Consider the following 6,584-nt stretch of genomic DNA (forward strand, 5'->3'; position numbering starts at 1 on the left):
TTGTTGTTAGCTTTACCGTGCAGTGGTCTCTGAGAGTTCTGAAAAGCGCTTATACACTAATCACGGGGCATAGTAGCTTAACATGAATGAGTGAATGAATAATGACAACTATTATTTTTAAAGCAGCAAAATCGACTTTTCAGAGCTTTTAACTCTGAGACGGTAAATGACAAGGAGGAAACGACTATAACATGGTTGTTTCTGGAGTGATTCATGTATGTTTAAGCAAACTTTAATCGCTTATTTTCAAGACGCCATAATGCCGATCAATCCAAGTTTTCACTTTCACCCGCTCTGTACTTACTTCATTCTTCAATTTTATTTTCTTAATCGATAATATGCGTAGGATTTGGCAGCATCGCATAGTCATTTTGGTACAAATGGGGGAAAAAAAAATCCATTACTCGCTAGTGTGATGTGCAGCTAGCCATAGGTGGGGCCGACAGCTACGTAGCTCTTTATTGTGATGACATTTACGACCCCATTGGGCACCACAAATTTCAAACGTGGTCAGTGGACTTGTTTCTTTTATTAAGTCGTTTTAGATGAATATTGCAATTTAAAATGTGCAAACAATGGTCCACGGGTGTCATAAATTATACTATATAGCAGACACAAGCACAAGAAAAAATGAGTAAAATAGAACCATTCAAAATCATTTAAAACCAAAACTTATTCTCATACCTGGAGCATTAACCGAGAGCTGGCGTGTGTAATACAGCATGAACACTCAAGAAGTTTGGCAACCAGCAATAGATTAATCCTACAGGGTTAAAGGTGGCCTGTGTTGTTTATCAAAGTTGGTGCTAAAGCTGTATAACTGTTTCACATCGTATGCTCTAATTGGGTAAACTCCATAATGGACGCTGGTTTGTAGAAGGTGAGTAAAGCCCTATGCACTTAAAACGAAGCCCATATGGAAGCAATCTGGCACCTTCATTAGCGCTGTCCACATTGGTTACCACAACAAATGCCACTGCTGCCTCGGAGGGCGACTTTGTGTGTAAATGATAAACGACGACCTCATGTGAAATCAGCCGAACTGCAGTGGGGTTAGCGCGTGTTAGCTCACCTCGTAATAAAATAAACACAAGTGAGAAATTTAGTGTAAAAGACAAACATGGCTGAGGTATGATCAATGCTAACAATTTGCCCATCTGGTTGAGCTGAAATCATTTCCTTGTTGAAGTAGCTGTACTTTTTTTTGTATACCGCAGTACAGAGATTGTATAAGCAGCTCTTGAGGTCAAAATAAGCTGTGCACTGTTTAATTATAAAGCATTTGATTGAATTAGGAAGTTTGCTGTTGGCATACTAGTTGTTGGCATTCTCGCGACGTCAGATTTCCGACCTGGCGTCTGAACGTTATGAAAAGCTCTTATAAACTCATTGAGGTGAGTAATTAGGAAGAGCTGAATGCATAAGTTTAGTGTGCCTAATGCTAACATGAACTCATCGTGGAGAATAATTAGATGCCGGGGATGCATAAGGCAAGTAAAGAAGAACTTTGGACCTCTGCAAACTAGTTGGACTTTTCAAGTTTTGAAGACAGGTACAGCACCTTTAAAAACTGTCAACAGTGCATGTGCCTCGTGGTCACCTGGGAGACCCCACGCTCCACCCGCTAACCTCTCATCCATCTTCACAGAGAAACGCTGGCGTCCTGAATGTTGTTGAAATAAATCTTGCAGTGCAGCCCGACTCGGTGGAACGGAACATGAAGAATTGAACTGTGAATCAGCCAAACGCGAGCTTTAGCATCACAAGTGTAACACCGGGATAAACAATGAAACGATCTGCGGTGATCCCGTGGAGAAATGCGGTGAGGAAAATGTTGTTTTGATACCTGGAGGTAGTGTGTGGATGGATTCTGTCTGCGCGGCTTTGCTGGGAGCTGAAGGATTTGCAAGAAACTGAAATGTTCCTGCAGTGACTCATAAGAGGAGGAAATTTGTAAGGATTGATCGGAAGGTAATTTCCGAGCCAAATGGTTCTAACTGTAGTTTTCCGATCATAACTAAACATCCTGGCATCTTTTTCTGAGGCATAATTTGCAGAGCTGATAAAATTTGAGCCTTACATTTCCTTTAATTTTCTATTGTTACAACTAGCGTGTGTCCATGCATATGTTATTAAATATCCTGCAATGCTTCACAGTAAGGCATTCAACTTTCTATTTTACATTTATACAATTACAGGTGTTTTTATTGATGAAAAAAAACAAAACATGAAAATATGCATTCTTGCTATGAGCGAGGTCGACTCTCTACAGATCTGACCTGTAACTTGGCATTGTGGTGTAACCTGCTTATCTCCATGGAGTTAGATAAGTTTAATGTCATAGCTGTGAACTGCAGGAAAAGTTACATAGTATGCCTTTTAATTACTTTTAGAAATTTGAGATTAACAAGGGACACAGAGCTTTTCCGGGCATTGAATCAAAAACCTGCGTGCTGGAGGACAGAAATGCTAACCACTCTGCCAGCGTACTGCTCTTTACAACATTACCAAGCGCCAGTAGCCACAGCTGCCCCGGGACGGACTGAATACGTGGCAGCCAAACGTGCCAATCACTTCTCCGACTCCTATATCGCTCACACCACATTTATACATGTCCAAGATGAATGAAGTGTCTTGCCCAAGGACACAATAACGTATGTTCTGGTTAGAGCTGTATAACAAAATATTACACCAGTTTCTTACACCTTATAGCTGAATAACACGGCCTCAAATTCAGGTCGGGAAATTGATGTTTGAAATTTCAATTCAATTTTGGAATTTGAGAATTAAACAGCTCTTTGTACCAAATGTGAAATAGTTTGGTGATTGACAGTGAATACTCTATGAATTCTTTCTCTGAGGGCAAGCCACACATTCCCTTTGAGACACTGAACATGGCCTGACCCATGTAGTGCAAATGAGGCATTCAGACACATTGGGCATTCACTTGTGTCTTGGCTTATCTTGTGTTCACATCTCCTGCTAGACATTTTGTACATCCTCGCACCATGAGGCTAAATCCTTCTTTAGCGGTGGCATTTTGGCACGCATAAGAAGCTACAGCATCTAATTACATGCAGCTTATTGTTCCTCATCAGAACTGTCAGTGATAGCGCGGCAAGATAAGAGACTTTGGAATGTGAAGAGCTTTTCGTTGTATAAGGCAGATATTTGATGGATCCTTTACGTCATTTTTTGTGAAACAGTTATGTAGTTGGTTAAGATCATTTATTTCTGTAGAATTAGACAAGGCAAGTTTATTTGTATAGTATAATTGTACACAAATTAATTTAAAGTGCTTTACAGAATAAGAAAGACATCAACAAAATCACTATACATACAAATAAAAGCATAAATAATCATCATAAAATGGATATTAAAAGAGAAGAGTGCAGAATAAAACCCTTTCAGTCATATGCACAGCTAAACAGAACAGTTTTGAGCCTGGATTTAAACATTAAGGTCTGTCTCACATCTTCAGAAAAACTGTTCCAGATTTTAGCATAAAACTGAAACCCTGATTCCTCGCGTTTAGTCCTGACTCTGGGCACCAGCAGGAGGCCGGTCCTTGAGGTCGTCAAGAGTGTGAGATGGTTCATATGGCACAAACATGAGATGTACTTTGGTGCTAGGCCATGGAGAGACTTGTACACAAACAGAGCTGCTTTAAAGTCTGTTCTCTGAGCCACAGGAAGCCAGTGCAGAGACCTGAGGACTTATGTGCTCATAGTTTCTGGTTCTAGTCAAGATCCGAGCAGCAGCGTTCTGGATGTACTGCAGCTGTCAGGCTCATATTAATACTGTCTGGATTAGTTGATAATTAGGCCTACAGATATGTACAGATATATTGTACAAGCAGCTCTTGTGGTCAAAATGAGACCGCTGTTTGCATCTAATTATCTAAGTGTTTTATTCTCTGAATCAGGAAGTGTGCTGTTGGCATGCTAGTTGTTGTTAGCATTACTGTGACCAAAAAACACGGATCTCAAAGTTGTGAAAGGTGCTTATAAACTCATCATGGTGAATAATTAGGATGGTAGGATCTCTAAACAGTAATAACAATAAACTATTATCATTATTTTTTTTTCACATAAAGACTGTAAATTGGGTACAGCGCCTAGACCTGGCAAAATCGATTAAATTGATTAAGTGAATTTGAAGTTAAAATCAATTATATGTTTGAAGTATGTTTAATGTTTGTTTTATCTCATTTATTCAATATTCAACACTCATCCCAAATGGGCAATGGGTTAAATATAATCACCAAATACAATCTTTTTTCAGTTTTGACCATTTTCTGCAGTTTGCAAAACATTTTTTAGTGGAGAGGGGAAAAAATCCCAAATCTAAAAAAAAAAAATGTTTTAAAAATGTAATTTTCAGGCAAAATCGCCCAGCACTAACAGTGCCTTTAAAAAAAATTGTATTTTTCCCTTTTTAGGATAGTCATGCTTTATACTCATTTGAATATTGGTTGAAAGGCAAATATTTTGGTGAGAAAATGTATTCACTGATCAAATTAAGTAAACTATAGATATGGACTGTGACAAGATTAAAATTATCACATTTCATTGCAGATGTTTTCATTTTGCCCAACCACCAAAATAGTGGAATTTTCAACTGCTTGTTTAAACGAGTTCTTGAGATGCGTAGGCTTTCACAATTATTTCTGTAATGGACTGAACATTTGACCAATTTCAAGCAATGATCAAACAACAATTTAATATTCCAGTCGCAACATTACGAAAACATCGGGTGCTCTACATACTGATTTGTTGGACTATGTTTCACTCAATTTCTGTTTTCAATAACAAATAATTGACCAATGTGTAATGACCTTTTCAGAATGTATGGTCTGTATATTCAAAAGTCCATCATTCCTCATCTGTACGTTTCCTTTCTCTGTCCTAAATGAAATATGCTTTGTGAGAACATGATCTCGAATGCCTCCTGGACACACTCAGACTAGCGTGGCAGTGTGTGTGTGTGTGTGGGGGGGGGAGACCAGGCCTACAGGTTTACGTTCTTATTTAAGGCCCACCAAATTTCCATTGATTACACATAAAAGAGTGTCGTTCCCAGAGGCAGCTTCATTATGTGTCCACAGAGAGGGTTTATCCTAATGGAGCACATGTGGGGGCGGGCTGCTGGAGAAAGAACTTTTCACAAAATATTTTTATTTTTAGACAGTTGGACAATGTGAAATATAAGGTCTCATAATAAATTGTATTTGTTATCTCCAGCTTCCTATTATACTTTTTCCCATTCAAAAGATACAATATTTTGTTTTAAATTGTTAATCGCTATTTTCAGCCATCCAAATTTTTTATCGTTCTGGACCCATATAGAGGAAAAATATCGTATTCTTAAAATTGCTTGAAGGCTAAAAGTGTATTATATGTTACTTAACCATTTTTTCTCATTTGCCACTGTAGCCAATACATTTAAAAGTGTATTATGTAACTTTTCAGATGGGATGGATGTTTAGCTTTGTATTACATCTATCTATCCTTCTATCCATCATCCATCCATCTGTCCAGCTATCCATCTATCCATCCATCCATCCATTCATCTGTCCAGCTATCTATCTATCTATCTATCTATCTATCTATCTATCTATCTATCTATCTATCTATCTATCTATCTATCTATCTATCTATCATCTATCATCTATCATCTATCCATCTATCCATCTATCCATCTATCCATCTATCCATCCATCCATCTATCCATCCATCTATCCATCTATTTATCTATCATCTATCCATCTATTTATCTATCATCTATCTATCTATCCATCTATCCATCTATCCATCTATCCATCTATCCATCTATCCATCTATCCATCTATCCATCTATCTATCTATCTATCTATCTATCCATCCATCTATCCATCCATCCATAAAAAATAAAAATCTAAGTTTCATACATATTAATACCAGGGCAGAGCACAGCAGACACAGCAGTGAACTTATATATAACTCAGACGCTCACACATTTTTTAAACAATCCATTAAAATCATTCCCTTTCCTTCTTCGGCACCTCTGCAGTTTCCTGTAAAACTATAATAATTCCTGCCCCAAATCCTCCTAGACCCAAAGCTGTTCCCATGCACAGGCTGGAAATGTGATTTAAGCCTCAAACCTCTGCGGTCCATGGATTCACTCAACAAAGTCTCAATCATTTAGCCACGCTCTCCCTGAAGACTTTAAGCATTTGTTAGCGTAAACCTGTTTGGTGTAACAATATGGAAAGCCCCAAAGTGACAGATGCTCTTTTACAGTGTAACGAGGAGTTAAAGGCCCTGAACCTGATTGTTTTGTATTTGCCCCAGTACAGATATACTGTTCTATAATCAGGAAGTGCCCCATTAGCATGCTAGATGTTGTTAGCATTAATATGAAAAGCTTATAAACTCCATTCTCCAACTATATTACAATGTGAGGAATAACTTTGGACCACTGCAAACATTTTAGAATAAACTAGTTCTGTTAAGACATTAAAAATCAGGTACATTTCCTTTAACATTATTTAAAATCCAGAGATAGTCCAAGCTTTTAATTTGCGTTTTGTTGATATGAAA

Source organism: Periophthalmus magnuspinnatus, chromosome 10 (genome assembly GCF_009829125.3).
Source record: "Periophthalmus magnuspinnatus isolate fPerMag1 chromosome 10, fPerMag1.2.pri, whole genome shotgun sequence".
Taxonomy (NCBI): Eukaryota; Metazoa; Chordata; class Actinopteri; order Gobiiformes; family Gobiidae; genus Periophthalmus; species Periophthalmus magnuspinnatus.